The sequence below is a fragment of the Zalophus californianus genome, chromosome 7, assembly GCF_009762305.2.
Source record: "Zalophus californianus isolate mZalCal1 chromosome 7, mZalCal1.pri.v2, whole genome shotgun sequence".
Lineage (NCBI taxonomy): Eukaryota > Metazoa > Chordata > Mammalia > Carnivora > Otariidae > Zalophus > Zalophus californianus.
In genome coordinates this window covers 127,790,741-127,810,189 of record NC_045601.1, presented here as the reverse complement: position 1 = coordinate 127,810,189, position 19,449 = coordinate 127,790,741, and the positions used below count along the sequence as shown (strand labels likewise).

Here is a 19,449-nt window from a genome sequence, read left to right as displayed (position 1 = left end):
ACTGTTCTGCCTAATAAAAGAAGCAGTGCGTGGAGATCAGACTGCACCTGCTCAGAATCCAGAATCCTGAGCACAAGCTCAGCCACACTAACCAGTTCTGCAGCTTTGCCTTTGAGAACTCCAGTGTCCTCATGTCTTAAACAAGAGCACTGGCCTAGGCAATATGTAAGAGATCTGTCCTTCTGTGTCCCTGTGGACCTACCTCTGCACAGTATTTTATACTTTTCAACATATTTTCACTTCTATATTCAACATATATTATCTCATCCTTAGCTTCAAAACAGCCTGTGGGGTAGATTGGGAAGGTATTATTAGTAGTAGCTGCCATATTATAGATGGGAACCTTAAGACTCAGTCCCATTAAATGGCTTCTACTAAGTTAAGTCTCTGAAAAGACTCACTGTGTAGTTAGAATTCATGCAAAAAAGAGTAAATAATAATAAAATGTAATGTTTTGTAAGGCAGTGAATACTGTGGGAATTCAAAAAACCACCCCACCCTTTCAAACCCCAAGTATCACGAGGGACAGCTTTAGTTGGAAAAAATACCTCCCAAGGGAGGGACAGTCTGGGCCAGACCAGAACGCAAAAGCAGGTTTTAGTAAATGATGGTGATCCAAAAAGGCATTTGTAGTGAGGAAAACAGCATGAGCAAAGGTCTAACTAGTAATTATCATTTTCCTAGATCTATACTTGGCAGAGGATCTTTCTTTCAATTCTACCGGGAAACATGTTGATTTCAGAAAGGTAAGAAGTAACTAAAAGGCTATTTCTGGCCCATAAATAAGAGAAGTGCCCACTGAGTTCTAGAGTGAGGAGGCACTTAAGATAAATAGAAATCAGGAGGAGAGAACATATTCACTGACCCAGAGGAAGTCAAATACCTTGCCATGTATCAAGGGCTACTTTTGATCACCAAAGAAATGACTATCCCCAATTTACCATGATCGCTGTCCAGCCAAAGGAAATAATCCCACTTTCATAAAAATTACTAAGGTAATTTTAACAAAGCTGTCAGCGCGGCTGAAATACCCTATCAAGTGAGACATCTGTTTCTCTTCTGCAAAGCAGTTCCTAAACTAATGCCCCCCTACCACTTCCCTAAGTCCCTCTCCAACAAATAGGAGGAGGGGTGTAAAAGCATTCTCCTGTCCCCCACTCTGGATAAAGTACACAACAGTTGGAGTTTTCCTTCACTCTTCATCCTTAAAAAAAAAAAAGTTATATGTAAAGGCAAGGTTTCAATTATTTCTGCAATCTAAGCTCTTGTTTATTCTTTATTCAAAATGTAACATTTTATTGTTAGCTTATATATGAATCAGTTGCCTTGAATTGCATGACCGAGAGGCAGGACTGCATGCATTTATTTCCATTTTTATGGCATTCCTAGCGCTACTTCACATACACCAAGTACCTAGTGGCAGTGCGAACACAGACAATGCCGGTGGAGCCGATGCTGGGGGAGAGGGGAAAGAGAAAAGCGAAGAGGTTTACAATGATTAATGATAAAGTCTTCCTCTTCAGTAGCTTCTGCATCCACTATAAGCCATTCTTCCATGGGTTTTGAATCTCTTTCCTCCTTGGTGACACCAAGTTTCACGAAAAGGCTTTCACCTGCCCTTCAGGATGGAAATGGGAAGGCGATCATCTTCAGGATGATTTGGTGGGACAAAAGAAAATAAGAAGTTGTCCATAACTCAGAAGAACTCCTGCTTTATCACCAGGGAACACTACAATAAAGTATGTCAAGTGGGATAAGGGAGAAATTGCAGAAGAGAAATAAATCAGAACAAGCCTCAGATGACCTTCTCTGAGTAAGAGGATGATTAAAATAGAACAGCAAATAATGCAGCAAAAAAAAAATGCAAGAAAGTTAAGTTTTGCTGATAAATGTTTGAAACTTGAGCCCTTCTAAGGAGATGCTGGAGGCAAAGATGCCATCGGATAAGAGCGTGGGGTCTGAGGAGGCAGGATGAGTCCACCTCTTGCCATCAGGCAGGGCCAGAGCTGATTAGCTGTGACAGGTAGCTTTGAATAATTGCTCTAATCGCTTCAGTGAGCTCTCTACCTTGTCCTAGCAAAGGAGTGATGACTTAGCCAGCCTCAGAGGCCATACGCCCCTAAACCTGACATCTCTAACAAAGATGCATTTATTTTAATGCAACCATTACTTGATGTAGCTCATCGGAAGAGGAGATGCGAGAGAGTTCTTTGGAGACCTCAATGTTGGGTGTAGATAGAAGGGCCTCATTAAATGACTCGGGAGTTTGTACTTGCAAGTTGACTTGATGTGATGACCGGTCAGCAGAGACTGGTAATAGCAAGAGGGGCAAAAAGATGTCACCCAGAATTGGGTTGTGGATTCAGCTCTTCCAGAGAGTAGGGATAATTAGGGCAGTGTGTCATCAAAACTTTTCATGTCAACTAAGGAACGCGCTCTCTCTAAACAAGAAGCTGTCAGATCTGCTTAAAGCTATGAGCGACAGAGACTTAGTCCCAGCCTATACCTTCTCTCCAGAAATGCCAACTTACTTTAGAAGGCTAAGTGGTGAGATGCTTCACTTGTTTCTTGGTCTCCTGCGCATTCGTCTGTTTTGTTACTAAATAAAACATAAATAATAAAACTTCTTCACCCTTGAGGAAATCCACTGTCTATGGCTTTCCCTTACACTGAAGCATTTTTGCCTCACTACAAAGATAATTTTTATAGAAGCCTAAATAACTGATTCTGAATCTGAGCAACAAATTACCCCAACCATCCATGCAATGGCAAGGAATTGTAAGAGCATCGTATCGAAAGCTCTGTAATGTACTAGCGACTCTTGGAGCTCAGGAAGCTTCATCTGAGTAATCCTTGTAGTGTAATATCACCCATCCACTCACCAATGTGCAGACTCTTCTTTATTACAGAACTTAGTGTATCTTACTGGAGATAATTATTTTTGTAACTGTTTCCCCACATGAACTTGAGCTCCTAGAGGGCTGGAACTAGTCTGCTCACCAAGTAATTCCTGGTGCCTATCCCAGCAATTAGTAGGTGCTAAACAAATGTGGCACAACCAATTTTTCTTTAAAGACTGAATCAATTACTTTGGTTAACACGATACCACATAATCATTTTAGCTAAACTTGTGCTTCCAAACCAATTTTTATGTTATGTTGACACAATGCCTTTATTCTTCTTTTCTTCTCTTTTTTCCTCCCTCTCTCCCTTCCTTTTTCCAGGGTTTCATTCATTCTATTTCATTCATTATGAGGTGAACATGAGATTTTCCTTAAGGGAAGAGTATGTCAGAGAAGAAAGTGAAAAGGAATGGATTTTTATTGAGTGACTATTATGTGTGATGGAATGCTAAAATTGCTTACACTTTATCTCATTCAATATTCACAAAAAGAGAGGTGGTTAATACTATTTCAACTGAGAAACTGGGTCTCAGAAAAGACAGAGAATTTGCCCTGTGTCTATTCCAACTCCAAATGGCATAAGTTTTTCCCTGTACCAAACTGTAAGGAAATAAAATAGGAAAGTTGCTAACCGAAGTAAGGTAAAACATGTTCTAAAAAATGGCTCAAAGTTCCAGTGGATTCCTTTATTATCCAGCCAAATTTTCTATACCTCTCTTCTAAGGAAACTAAATTTTGGACCAACCAAAGCTCTTCACATCTGCCTTAAGCCTTACTGACTATATAAATGTGGAAGCTCACAGCATCTGCAACATAAAAGAATGTTTTAGAAAATACACACATACTCACAGTAACGCCTCTGCCCTTCTTTCCAGGAAACCTTTACAAATTCTATGTCCTTTTATAGAAGGGAGAAGGTAAAAAGGCACAAAGAAGTGCAGTCCATCTGCAGATTAGTTAACATCACACTTTTAATTGTAGAAATGACTACTGGTAGAGCATACCCCTAAAATTTGATTATAGCTGCTTTTACAAGTATAACACATGGTAAAAAAAAAAAAAAAAAAACAATGGATTCTAATTTGGTAGTGAAGAAAAATAAGTGATTTTCACTAGGAAACATACTGTTACATTGAGAGCTTTAGTCAAGAATTGGAAGGCCTCCAATGCACATGAGTTGACACAGGTGCTGTGTGCTCACCGAGACCAGCATCACAGAATTGCTTCCCAGTTGAAAGTAGCCGGGCTGCAGATCCACTGGAGCATTTGGTTCATAACCTGACAGTTACCTGAAAAACAGGACATTAGAAAATATAACCTTGAGTGAAGTAACTGCATTTTCTCTTCAGCACCGAAAGACTACCTGAAGGCCCCCTAAAGCCGGGAGACACAAAAGTCACACAACTCTGGGCTTCTATGTAAACAAGAACTTTTTAAATTTTTTTAAAGATTTTATTTATTTATTTATTTATTTATTTAAGAGAGAGAGAGAGAGAGACAGAGACAATGGGCATGAGCAGGGGGAGGGGCAGAGGGAGAAGGAGAAGGAGACTCCTCGATGAGCAGGGAGCCTGACACAGGGCTCGATCCCAGGACCTGACCTGAGCCAAAGGCAGACGCTTAACCGACTGAGCCACCAACCATTTCTTTTTAAGATTGTATTTTTAAAATAATCTCTATACCCAACATGGGGCTTGACTCTACAACCCTGAGATCAAGAGTTGCATGCTCTCCCGACCGAGCCAGCCAGGTGTCCCTAAATAAGAACGTTTTTATGGGGATTTTACTCCAATCGGTGCCCAGCTCTCCTACTTTGACCCTGTACCACAAGGAGAAGGCACAAACTTGTAAGCCACTCTGACTGGCATTCTGATGAACAGATTGCAAGCTATTCTGCCTTTCGAAGGTAGCAGTTGGCTTTTTTCATCTGTGCGTAACCTCAGACCACGTCCACTAACATTTAAAAAGACATGAATGTATCTTTTACAATTCTTATGCTGTGACCATGTAGGTTTTGTTTTTGTTTTTGTTTTTTTTAATCTATAGGCCAAATATTCAAGAACTGCTTCAAATAGTTTGGGGATGATAAGTACATAAAATATCTAAAGATTTGGAAATGGAAAGCAAGATCCCTAGGAGAAAACATGCCTTTTCCGTGACACGGGAAAGACGATTCCTCACATGCCATGTTTCCATTCCATAAAATCCACCCTAGACTTCCCTCTAAAGAACTCAAGGAAACCAGCCAATCTCCCTTATAAATCTATGGAATTAAACATAACATGCAGCCATAAACTTCTCCCTCTAATTTTCTCTCTTACCTACAGCGACTAGTGACATTTGCCAAAAAGACAACCCTTCAGCTTAAAGATTCATGATCCCAAATCTTCTTTCCTGATTCTCTCAGCAACAAATGTTGAGGTCTCTTTTCTGCCTGCCTTCACTACCTTTTGGATCAAAGTTCCAGCTCTACAGACCTTGCTTTATAAACTTACCACTGCTGCTATCCCCGGAACTAGACCCAGGCCACAGGATCAGAGCCCATGTCTTCAGCTGCTCTTTCCTTCAACTATTCCATTAGCATTCCAGACATAAAACGACACAGCACATGGATGCATGGGAAGGCACAAAAGGGCACAAAATAAGAACATTTTATAATCACCACCGAGAACTAACTCACATAATAAGATAGCCATAACTGCCATGCAGGGAACTTTAACAAACAGGAAACCAAACCTACCCATACAATCAAAGACTGGAATTTAAATGTTACAACTCCTTAAATAGGACAGAAATATTGACACATGACCCTCCCCCCCAAAAAAGGGATGCAAGTTATTTGCTTGAATTTTGCAGACTTTCACTAAACTGTTCACAATTGTGTCATTTGAGCACCTGTAAACTGGATGCAGATATTCCCCCTGCCTATGGTACAGAATCTGTAGACAGATAGTTCAAGCAGATAGGCATCTTAAAGCAAAGTGCCTGGGTGCTAACTTCATGTCAGTCCATTTATCGAAAGCAACAAAGTCATGCATCCTCACAGGGAATGCTTCTGGCATGTCTCCCTCGGAGCTTAACGAGGAATGAGCTAGGAAGCTAGAAGGAAAGGGAGATGGACAGGGAGGGTAGCAGCCGCCAGTTACAAGGGGAGGTCTGAGAGGAAGGTTGCCCGGGCCACATTTTGGTCTGGAGAAAGCTATCTCTCCTCCTCTCCCTGGCTAACCCATCACCCTACGTTTTCTTATGACGGCACACCTAAATGCCTGGGAAGCATCCGTTTTCATGCAGAAGCCAAGTTAATCACTGTTTTCAGATTTCCCATCTCCCTAGGAAATGGAGCTATTTTAAAGCTCCATATTTTGGATAATATTATTTTATGATGTAATAGAGTTATGTTCATCAGAACAGGTTATGCTGGGGTAACAAACTGTACCCCAAATCTCAGTGTCTTGCACTGATCTTTTGATCATTTTAATGGTCCACAACATGTCACCTAAACACGGGGAGATTATAATCCCATCAGATTTTAAATGTATGTGTTTTCATCTTTAAGTCATTATCCACTGAGTGTTTTGGTAGCATAATTATTCTTTTTTTTAAGATTTTATTTATTTATTTATGAAAGAGAGTGCATGAGCAAGAGAGTGAGAGAGAGTATAAGCAGTGGGGAAGGGCAGATGGAGCAATGACTCCCCGCTGAACAGGGAGCCCAGCGTGGGGCTCCATCCCAGGACCCCGGGATCATGACCTGAGCTGAAGGCAGATGCTTAACCAACTGAGCCACCTAGGCGCCCCTCATAATTAATTTTTCAATGGAGCATGGGTAGGAAATAAACCATGGAATATATAGAATTTCCAGTAAGTTAAAATTTTCTGATAAAATTTTAGTGTATGTTAGTGATTTCTATTTCTCCAGGAAAAAAAAAAAGCAATTGTGTTTAATGATATTGGATGCCAACCCATGACCTGAAAGGGGGATTTTGCTGAGCTAGTCATATGTTTCTTCAAACAAATACCTCGACCAATGTAACAGACCCCTTGGATCTGGCCCTTGCAGTACAGCCCACAGAGACCATGTGACCATGTTACTCATCTGCTAACGAAACTTCAGTGGCTTCCCAGTGCTCTTAGACCACACTTCCTGTGGTTGCTATAGCCCATCTCACATGGTCCCAGGTCCCTCCTCCAGCCTCATCTTTTGCTGCTCCCAGCTGCACCTAAACACTCCTTACTTCTACTTTACCTCCCTCCACCTCTGATTTGCACATCCCCTGATACGCAGTACTTCCTCTACCACAGCACTTATTAGGCTTTATGCAAATTGTTTCTTTAATTGTTCACTTCCTTCAATAGACTCTTAAGTGAAAGTACTAAGAGAACCAATAGGCCATGGAGGTCTGGGGTCAGTTCAAAGGGATCTCAGATTTCAGGGACCACCGAATTCCCCAGCAGGCAATAGGAGGATGCCCAAGGCCCACGCAGAAACTGCCATATTTCAGCAGATCCCTGTCAAGGTACAAAGTGGCCAGGAAGGAGTGGACACCTCAGCCCCCAGAAGGACTTATGGGCTTCTCCCTTCATTCAGATGCCATCTGGAGAAGAGTGAGTGGCAGGAGAAGACCCTTCAAGGGAATTTGAAGTTTTTGCATTGAACCAATTTATCTGAAAAGGACTATTTTAAAGAGAAAGAGACCATTATATTTAGTTGTCAAATGTAAGTGTCTTCTGGGGCGTGCCTGGGTGGCTCAGTCGGTTAAGTGTTCCATTCTTGATTTCTGCTCAGGTCGTGATGTCAGGGTCATGAGATCGAGCCCCGCGTCAGGCTCCACAGTCAGTGCGGAATCTTTTTGAGATTCTTTCCCCCTCCCTCTCCCTCTGCTCCTCTCCCTGCTTGCTCTCTCCCCCTCTAAAATAAATAAATTAATAAAATCTTTTTAAAAACGTGTCTTTTAGCATCAGTGAGAATAGGGCTCAAGAGTACTACACATTTAAGTTAAAAACAATAAAGACAACTACATTTTTTTCACACATCTACAGTATAATGTGTTCACTTCTACAGTATAGTGTGTTTGAAACTGCTTTATCAACAGGTAAATTATCAACTAAACACTTCTGACCAAATTATTATATTTGAACAGTACAGACATGTGAAGACTAATTAAATTCACATTTTTAAGAAATACTCATATCCTTAAGGAGGGCACTTGTTATGATGAGCACTGGGTGTTGTATGTAAGTGATGAATCACTGAATTCTACTCCAGAAGCCAATATTGCACTGTATGTTAACTATCTAAAATTTAAATTAAAAAAATAAAAATAAAAGCTATCAGCCTCAAAAAAAGAAAAAAAACTACTCATCCTTAACAGAAACTTCTTTATTGTGATCAGTTCATGTGATATATTTAGAATTCTACAAAAGACAACATTTACCTGGTGCTTACTATTTCTCAGGACAAGCATTTTCATGTTGTAAACGAAGAACTGGCAGTGGGGGAGGGGTAAATATACTGCACAAGAGCTCACAGTAGCGTGTGGACTTAAAGCCCCGATATGTTCAATTACAAAACCTATGCATGTTCTACTTTTTCCAAAAGTTTGTAACAGGAGTTTCTGTCTTTAAGACATGTAGTTAAAAACATTTTTTTAACCTCTAATACAAGATCTGAAGTTCTATAAGTATATCATCTATATAAGCAAACAACATGATTTTCTAAAAAAATAGAAATTTCTATTTTAGGAATCAAAAGCTTGACTCTTCTATTGCTATCCATGTGACACCTTGGACAAGTGATTTAACCATTTTGAGCCCAGTGTTTCCTCAGTGGTGAGATGAAAGGAATGATACTGACATCAAAGGCAGGGCTTGAGGTATAGTAAACATTAAATGACTCTGCCCTTGAACTCCTCCTTTCCCTGGGGGAGTCAAGAAGAAGAAAATGAACTTTGTTTGAAGAAAATGGCTGTGGATCATGATCTGTCAACAGCTTCTTCCATCTGACTGCACCGTGCTGCTCGGGTTGTTGACATGGTTGGTGTTTCCATGGGAAAGGCAGTCCTTGATGCCCTTCCCTCTCTTGTCCCTCTTTAGTGACAGGAGCACCAAAGATGGGCTATTTCTCCCCACCACTGGTCTTGAAGCTTATAAAACAAGAGCAGAGCTTGGCTCCATGTCCAGAGGGTCAGAACTACAGAAGAAGCCCTTGTACACGTGCTTCCTCATTTTCCTGCTGTGGTCCTCAGTAGACTCCCATTCCGTGAGCGACAGAATGCAGGACCAGAGAGAGAGGACAACCTCACTATGTCACAGAAGAGTGCAGCACATTTAATGCTGCCATCGTGATTGATTAAACCTGTTAACAGTATAGTGATTTTTATGTGGTCATTGTTCACTGTTGAGAACATACTTTCCCAAAACTTCACATTAAATTAGGCTGATCTGGTGAAAAAAACATGGTTGTCCAGATGATATTAACCAAACCTGGTCTATAACAAATACAGTTGACCCTTGAACACCATGGGTTTGAACTGTGTGGTCCACTTATACATGTTTGTTTGTTTGTTTTCAATAAATATAGTACAGTACTATAAATGCGTGTTCTCTTTCTTAGGATTTTCTTAATAACATTTTCTTTTCCCTAGCTTGCTTTATTATAAGAATACAGCATTTAATTGTTATATAACTTACAAAATACGTGTTAACCAACTGTTAATGTGATTGGTAAGGTTTCTGGACAATGGCAGGCTATTAGTAGTTAAATGTTGGGGGGAGTCAAAAGTTACATGCAGATTTTTGACTGCATGGTGGGGAGGGTTTGGTGCCCCTAATCCCAGTGTTGTTCAGGAGTCAACTGTATACATTCTTCAGGATGGCAGGCACTGTCTGTTGGTTATAATCCTACTGGCTGGTATTAATAGCAAAAAAAGAAAAAGTCTTTTAAGCTTAAAAAGAAAAGTCACACATGTTTAAATCAAGAAATCACAATTTTTTAAAATAAAATGAATAATCAGACATAAGTATAAGAAGGAGTATAAATGAAATATATTATTTATATCTATTATTTTCAGGGCTTTTCAAAAACGCAAGTCATAGTCCAACACATAGATATCACCTTACCATCTTATACATGTTTTAAAATAAAAATCAGAAGCAGTTCAAAGAAATTAAGGGTAAAATAGAACTCTCCAGAGTTAGAATCAGGGCCTTTGTTGTTAAGAATTAAGGAGCAGGTTTTCCCTAAACATACATTTGAGTTTGAGGGATGTTTGATAAATAATATATTATTTGCAATAGGAAATAAGTAGAATAACAACAACAACAAGGAAGTTTCCTCATAAGTAGAACCAACATTTCTAGAAAGAAAATTAAGTGGTTGTTAACTGTGATGATTTAAGTTTTCCTACATGACCTCTAGGTGGCATGGTAGAGACCAAGTTTTTTATTTAATGATTATGACCTAAAATCTACTGTAAAAAAAAAAATCACTTATTTACCTCAAAGCACTGATTCCACTTAAAATACACAGCATTTAAGAAGGGGTACACTTTAAGCTTTTATCAGTCATTTACCACTTAGTATAAGTTATCTCCTAAAAGTAAGTGTTGACAGCAAGAATGTGTAGGGGAAATAGGGCAGGTAGAAAGATGGAATGGGGTCTTAGAGGCAGTAGGTCCTTATAAGGTGATGTCTAGAACACTAACCAAAAAAGAGGAAATTTACCCAAAATGATGTCTACCTCCTGAAAGCCAACTTCTTCTATTTAACATTTTTGCCAAATCCAAAGCAAATGCTGAAAGAACTAAATAATCCCCAAGCAACTTTAGTGAGAGGCAACTCAAATCCATTTATAAAGTCCATTTATTTCCTTTTTGAATATGGCTCAAATGACGACAACTCTGCACACCCTTTCTGACATATTGCACATTAGTTTTTATTGGTTGAGCAGAGGAAGCAGAAGGAACCAGGGAAAGGTCTCCCTGGACAGATGGGGATTAGTTTTAGATGAGGTCATGAGGGTGGAGTTTCCATGATGGAATTAGTGACCAGAATGCTTTCTTTCCCTCTCTCTCTCTCTCTCTCTATCTCTATCTCTCTTTCCAGATACAGCAAGTAAGGACCTTTTGAAAGTCAGGAAGAAGAGCCTCCTGATCAGGAACCAAGACCAAATTTTCAGGTTTCTTGATCTAGACGTCCAGCCTCCAGGACTGTGAGAAAAAATGTCTATTGTTTAAGTCACCAGTCTGTGCCATTTTGTTATAGAAGCCTGAGCTAACTAATACAGCCTCCAAGTTTACCTTGAATTTATATGAGTGACTTATTACCACCTGATACATCACCATATTTCATAGAATCTAAAACACTATTGAGACATGCACCAGGATTTTATGTGTACCACTGAGAGAAAAACTACCTCCATTTCCACTAGGAAACACTGCTTCCTTACCTCACAGAAAATCATTTTATGTTCATTGAGAGAGCTTTTTTAAACCAAATCAGGCATAGATTTTTATCAGCTATTTCTTTTGCACACATGTTTGTAGAAGGTGAAATAAATTGATTAAGATATCGCTAAAACTTTTTCATAGAGTGCAACTTTTTGAATCATTTTTTTACCCAGACCCATCCTTTTATTTTTTAAGTTTTTACTGAAAACCCAGACCCATCTTATGTTTATGTTTTGCTATGCAATGTCATCTTCGGTGCCTTAAAATCTTTGGCCATGCAACATTTCTTAAAATAAATTCATGGGTGACCTTAAACTCACTGGACCTGGGCTCCCACTCAGCTTTGTATCATGCAGTGTGGGCCTATTTTGGAGCCTTTCTTCCTGGAGGCTGCTTTACATTGCTCAGATTCATCACTGTTCCAACTGCCACCTCATGACCATCCATTCACAGAGGTTAAAAGACTGATGATACCCACTGTCTCTAGAATTTTTGTCCAAGGTCTTGACTTTCATTGTGCAGTCTCTGGTGTCACAAGTTTCAGGCAGTGACCAATACAAACCAATGGTGACTGTAAGATGCAACTCAGTATCAAAGATATTTCAACAATTATATGCATTTGGAATCAATGAAATGTACTTTTATGGATTTTCTATTTGCTCTGTGTTTCCTCACTAGAACGTGAGATCAGGGATTTTGCCTATTTATTTACAGCAATGTCTCCAGCCCTAACACAGTCCTGGTGTGATCAGTGCTCAATAACATTTAATGAAGACATGACTGAATTAATTTAGTCATACATTCTATTAAGTTACCAATTTAGGAGAAGCTTCCTTCTTTTCAGTTAAGATTTGTTCTTTGTTGGAAAGCAGTATTTGTAGTATGATCTCTTCAGAGAGAAATAAAGAAAAGATAAATAATCCTATGTTAAGAGTTGTAACTGATTTTTCTTCCTTTTATTTATCTATACTTTCTAAATTTTCTAACATGTTATTATCATGCTACTAATTTTATAATAAACGTACAATATCTGCACATTATTTTAACTTGCATTACTTTAATTTAGTTTAGTAAAAGTCTAAATCATCTATACTACAAAGCAAAAGCACGATCTCAATTCAATTATTTTTGCATTAACTGTATTTTCAATAATTTAAGTTTTAGAGCATCTTGGTATACGTTCCTAAAAAAATGTTTATCTATAGCCTGAGGATGAATGGAAAGAGTCCAGGTTAAGGCACTTTGGGGTCAACCAAAATCTCATCATGAACCCCAGCCTGAGCCACGGCTCCTACTGGCTTAAGCAGATCTCTGTTGTCCCAGGTTCTGTGGTCTTCAGGGGGATCCCTGGATATCCTGAGGCTCCCTGAGATCTCATGGTTATGAAGAGGCTTTTGGCAAGTCTATTCTATGCGATTCAAAAAGACATAAAGAAGCTAAGGAAATTGGGAAACATATTTCTGTTGAATCATCAGCATCCCAGATGCTGATCTATCAATCTAGATCAGTAAGGGGAGTGGAAAGGGTATTATGGGCTGAACTGTGTTCTTCCCTCAAATTCATATGTTGAAGCCCTAATCACCAGCACCTCTGAATGTGACTGCACTTGGAGACCGGCCTTTAAAGAGGTGACTAAATTAAAATGAGGCCCTTAGGGTGGGTCCTAATCCAATCTAACTAGTTTCCTTGTGCAGAGAAGAAATTAGGACATACAAAGAGAGACACCAAGGGTGCTCACCTGTACAGAGGGGTGGCCACGGGAGGACACAAGTTGAGGAGAGGAGCCTCAGAAGGAACCAATCCTGCCCGCACCTTCATCTTGGACTTCTAGAACTGTGAGAAAATAAATTCCTGTTGGCCAAGGCACCCAGGCTGTGATACTTTGTTACAGCGACTCTAGCAAAGGAATGCAGGAGGTGTACAGTTAGTGACCGTGAGTCAGTAGGACTCTTCTTCTAATACAACTTTAAATTTAAATTTGAAGTGATCCCCTGCGGTGGCACCTGGTGGCTCTGTTTTGTTTAAGCGTCCAACTCTTGATTTTGGCTCAGGTATGATCTCAGGGTTGTGTGATCAAGCCCCACATCGGGCTCCACACCAGGTGCAGAGCCTGCTTAAGATTCTCTCTCTCCCTCTTCCTCTGCCCACACCCCTCTCTCTCCTTCTCTAAAAAAAATTAAGTTAAATTAAAATAAATAAATAAATAAAGTGATCCCCTGTGGCCTCTGAGAACCTGTATATGATTTGTCGCACGGATAGAAAGTGATGACTCTAAGTATTTACAAAACTCTTATTAGCTCTTCCTCTAAACCTTCCCCCATACCAAATCCCCACAGTTTCTAGAACTTTGTGACCAAGAGACTGATTTGAAGTCTCAAGTCCAGCTGGGACTCTGTGATAGCCCAAATAGATCAAGGGCAGGCACAGAAAAGGATACAGGACATAAGTCTAGAAAATCCACCATCCAGTTAATCAGCCCCTTTATAGATAGTTCTAAGTTAGTTGTACCTAATGATGGAAATGAAAGCTTATAGCGTAGGAAAAAGAAACTGACAGATTATTAGCCTGACACTCTCCATTTATAAACAGAGATAATAGATTCATTATCTCGGCCCCCTCTCCTTAACAGTATGGGTTTGATTGCCCTCTTGCCTACAGGTAATTCTCCATCAAAATTAAATCCATCAGCTAGTTCTCAATTTTATAAACTATGCAGGCAGGGGGAGAGAGGAGGTTGGGGCGGAAGCTGGCGCTGGGTGGGAGGGAGGTTATCTTTCCCCGGGCGACTAGAACATCAATCCAAAATTTCTCTGAACCAACGGCCTTGAAACAGGCCTGCATTCACGGTCCCATAGTGACATCACCTGGTCAGATCCCAAACAACAGCCTAGCTGGGGAGAAAACGGTTCAGAAAAACGTTTAAAAGTCAACTATAGCCAGGAATCACTGAGTTAAACATATTTTTTTCAGCACCAACACGTGTGCTAGATTTTCATATTTCTTCTAGATATGTACAGGCACTTATTAGCTTTACTGTGTTTTGCAGATACTGCGTTTTCTACAAATTGAAAAAAATGTGGCAATCCTAGGTCAAGCAAGTCTATCAGGGCCATTTCGCCAACAGTATTTGCCCATTTGGTGTCTCTGTGTCACATTTTAGTAATTCTCACAATAGTTTAAATCTTTCATTAGTATTATATTGGTTATGATGATCTGTGATCACTAATTAGGACTCACTGAAAGCTCAGATGATAGCATTTTTAGCAATAAAGTATTTTTAAATTTAGATATGTACATTGTTCTTTTAGACATAATGCCATTGCACACTTAACGGACTACAGTAGAGTGTACACATAACTTTTATGTGCACTGGGAAACCAAAAAATTCATTTGACTTACTTTATTGCAACACTCACTCTATTGCGGTGGTCCAGAACCAAACCTGCAGTACCTCCTGGGTGTGCCTGTAATATTAATAGCTGGTGGTAAGTACAAATTTAGAAGCCAGCTCCTAGAAATGGGACTTTAAAACCTTCCAGTGACAACAGTATGATAATAAGTCCAAATTAGCTATGTGATTTTTATGGATCAGGAATGATTTTTAATGTTATGATATTGAGTGACACCTGAGTGCAAGTGAGCTAGGGTCTCCGACAATGGTTTGTTTGGTTTTTTTAAAGATTTTATTTATTTATTTGACAGAGAGAGACACAGCGAGAGAGGGAACACAAACAGGGGGAGTGGGAGAGGGAGAAGCTGGCTTCCCGCGGAGCAGGGAGCCCGATGTGGGGGCTTGATCTCAGGACCCCGGGATCGTGACCTGAGCTGAAGGCAGACACTTAATGACTGAGCCACCCAGGCGCCCCTCTCTGACAATGTTAAGACATAAAGCGACTTCTTTCGGAGAGTTGCATAGCTCAATTAGCCCAGGCCCAGTTTAAAATACAAGAATACTAATGATTCAGGGATTTGGCCATAAGAAAATATAGCAGAGCCTACCTTAGACCTCTTTGATTGGTTGACCAGAGGAAGGCCTTTGGTAGGAATTTTGGCACAGTGCTGATAATTTCTTAACCCTGTGGTTTCCTTTTTTTTTTTTTTTTTAACAGTACAGGAGATTCTGTGGTTGAAGCAGAACCGGAAGGCAAGGATGGAAGAAGAATCTAGAGCACTATGCTTATAATTCACAGTGCGGAGCAGAGGCGAGATTAAGAAATATTCTTGGGATCGACAGAGCACAGTTTGAAAACAACTGTCTAAAACCTACCAGCGTACTGAAGAAATGAAATCAGGTGACCAAGTATTAAATGCAAGAAGCTAGGCACTCAGGAAATGGTTTATTTCTTAATTCACAAACTCATTTTAAAAGTAAAGGAAATATATTGTTAAAGAAAGAATAAGGAGATTGATTAAAACTGGTAAAAGCCTTCAAATTTAGATATCGGAATGTTGTGTTTTTGTAAAAACACAACCAACAATTCAATTATTTGAGTTGATTTTCTTATGCAGAAGATGGCTAAGATCTTACTCGTAACTACTGCTACAATAACAAAGATTTCTTGCTCACTATCCATCTCAGCCACAGATCTGCCCTTGTTCTGTGCTATGTGCTTCCTTCATTCAGATTCCAGACTGAAGAAGTGTCCCGTGTCTAGGACATGGTAATCTTGTGGCAGAGAAAGGAGCTAAGATCAAACCATTCAATGGCTTTTCAAGTTTCTGCTCACATTGCATTGACCAAAATAAGTCAAACATCCACCCCCTAACATCATTGGGGTGGGGAGGTATAATCCTCCCATAGAGAGACACTGCAAGCCACATGGCTACAAACAAGAATATATAATGCTCTTATAGAAAGGGCAGAAAACAATTAGAAACAATGATGTAATCCACCATTCCACAAAATGCCCAGTGCCTAGTGCAAGGTGTTGTGCAAAGTAGATGCTCAATAAATGCTTTGAATTAGTGTGTGAATGACTTACCATTGACAGTGACCTCACACTAAAGGTAGATAGATTTACCTGCTCTGGTACAGTTTTATCCCATGGAGTGTTACAAAACAACTTCCCCTTTTCTCCCACAAATGTCCTACTAGGAATGAATCTCACAAACATAATGTTGAGCAAAAGAAGCCAGATGCCAAAAAGTACTTACTAACAGGTGCATGGATAAAGAAACGGTGGTATATCCATGCAAAGGAATACTACTCAGCCATTACAAGGAATGATCTTTTGATACACCCAACAGCACGGATGAGTCTCAAAATAGTTAAGGGGAGTCTAAAACAAAAAAGAAGAGCACCTTCTGTAAGATTACATTTATATAAAATTCTAGAAAATGCAGACTAATCTGTGGTGACAGAACATGGTGGGCCTGGGGAGAAGAGAGGTAGGGCTGGGAGAGAGAGTGATAAGGAAACTCTGGGGATGATGGATATGTTCATTATCTTAATTGGTCTCACAAGTGCATTCATATGTCAAAACCCATCATATTGTACACTCCAAATATATGCAATTTATTTGTGTCAATTATGCCTCGATAAAGCTTTTAAAAGAGAACTTGTCATATGATTACATTTATTTGACATTTGACAACAGGCAAAACTAATCTATGGTGGTTCCTCTTGGGATAGGTCATGACTAGAAGGGGTGCAGGAGATCTGGCTTCCTGATCTGGATGCACATTCAAGTTACACAGGTGTGTTCTACTGATGAAATTTCATTGAGCCACATGTTTATGATTGGTGCACTTTTCTGTAAGCAAGTTGTGCTGCTATTCTTTTAACAAATAGTAACAAATACCAATCATATTTTTTAAAGATTTATTTATTTATTTTAGAGAGAGAAAGAGAGAGAGTGTGTGGGGGGGGTGGGGGAGGGAGAGGGAGAGAAGCAGACTCCTCACTGAACGTGGAGTCCTGACATGGGGCTCGACCTCACAACCCTGAGATCATGACCTGAGCTGAAATCAAGAGTCGAATGCTCAACTAACCGAGCCACCCAGGTGCCCCCAAATAGCAACCATCTTAAAAGTATGAAAGAAAGCCACTCTCATCAATAATTTACTTATGACAGAGAAATAATAGTTATGGTAATTGCATTCAGTTATCATCTACTTCTGAAATTCAATTCAAGGGTGGTGAGTGGACTTTTTCCTGCAAGTCTCCATGACTGAAGACAGACCACAAAGATTTGTAGGCTGTAGACAAAGGGACCAGTGGAGGAATGCATCAGCATGTTGACCATGGAGGCAGTATCTGTCCCCAAAAATGTGTAAATGCTCATGCTTCTGCTCTCTTTTGTGTCACTAATTTTAATTACTGTCACTAATTTTAATTACTGTCACTTGCACTCTCTTTTTATGCAGAGACATGGGGAAACTACATATATACACAAATGGTGCACAGGCACCCAAAACAACTCAAAAAGCAAGTGAGCTTGCTATATATATATATATATATACATATATATATATATATATATATATATATGGGATCATACTATTGCAGAAGGCGGAGTTAAGATAAGAAATGAAATTTCCCAGACATTTTTATGAACTCATCATTTTCACCATTTAATATATTTAAAAAAGAAAACCTCATTCCCACTGATTGATTACTTCAATGAATAAATATAATGTAGAGTCAATGGTTTGATGGTCGAAGTGGATTAAATTCCACTTCCTGACAAAAATGAGCTTAAATAAAAATGTACTGAAAATTTATCATTTTCAGCAACCCCCACCCCCAAAAAAGATAGAAAGTCAGTCTGAATGCCAAGTGACTTTGATCTTTGTATTTATTTTATAAACAATTACCTGGTTACTGTGAATGCCCCTATGGAGTAAAAACAAATTACAGTGTCTCAAAATTGCTTAAGTAATTTTAAATTACCTAATAATTCATAACAAGTAATTAGTAATAAGTAATTTTAGAAGAAAATTTTTCAAAATGCCATTGATCTGTTGTAAAAACTACTACACTGTTCTCATGCATAAAACTTTAAGATAAGCTCCATCTAATAAAAGAAAAATGAAAATAACATAACTACTATGATTATCACTAAAAATGTGAAAAAGACAAAAATAAAGAGCTCACAATTCCATTCTGCATCAGATATCCACTACCTACCAGGTGCTGTGCTATGGATGACATGGATAAATTACAAACTGACTTGGGTACCCAGACGTGGGGTACTGCCCTAACAAAATCCTAGGATATATGCAAGTTTTCAGGACAGAATGGTTGGTAGAAGTCCTGAAGGCCTAGGGGAGGTCCTTGAGCAGAATCTTATCGATGGCCCCAAGGAGGCAGTTGCAGAGATCTCAGAGGAAAATGAAGAAAATGTTCTAAGAAGCTAAGGGAAAGGGGGTCTTCAATGTAGTATCAGAAAATTTAGCAATATTGTTGTTATGCAAAGGTAGAAATGTGTGTCTGAAATGGATAATCTAGCTAGGGAGATACCCAAACATAGTACTAAGAATGCCACCTGTCTCTATTCACAGTGTAGGGTAAAATGTGAGTACAGAAATAAAGTAAATTAAACAAACTAAAGAACTAATACATATAGAGAATCCAGGACCTTCTAGGTACAAAAATAACACTCTTGGGGCACCTGGATGGCTCAGTAAGTTAAGCCTCTGACTCTTGATTTCAGCTCAGGTCATGATCTCAGGGTCATGAGATCTCCAGCCTCACATCTCTCTCTCCCTCTCTAAAAATAAATGAATAAATAAATAAATAAATAAATAAATAAATAATTTTTTAAAATAAAACTTTCTCATTCCCAGCCTTTCCAAATGGCAAATGATGATAAGACTAAGAAATACCTTTCGGACAAAGATTGAATCCAAGCAAGATCAGGAAAACATAGTCTAAAGATGAAGCCAAGGTTGTGACTGTAAAGTCTTTTGTTAAGACCTCAGAAGACTTTCAAATAGGGAAAAAATCTCAGGTCTTAAAAGTCATTATCCCTCAGCTTCCTTTCAGGGAATCTACACTGCAGAGGGGTTCATTCAAGAGATTTGGGGTGTTATAGATCAATGGAACAGAATAGAGAGCCCAGAAATGGATCCTCAACTCTATGGTCAAGTAATCTTTG

At 39.3% G+C, this 19,449-nt stretch overlaps 1 long non-coding RNA gene across 1 annotated transcript; it reads right to left on the bottom strand.

Annotated features, from left to right (window-relative positions):
* Nucleotides 1-3,950: 3,950 nt before the first annotated feature.
* Nucleotides 3,951-13,169, bottom strand: LOC113926288. Its single transcript, XR_003521268.2, has 3 exons — nt 13,089-13,169; nt 5,399-5,472; nt 3,951-4,192 (listed from the first exon to the last, which is right to left on the bottom strand). It is a non-coding gene; the product is annotated as an uncharacterized LOC113926288 (long non-coding RNA).
* Nucleotides 13,170-19,449: the final 6,280 nt, after the last annotated feature.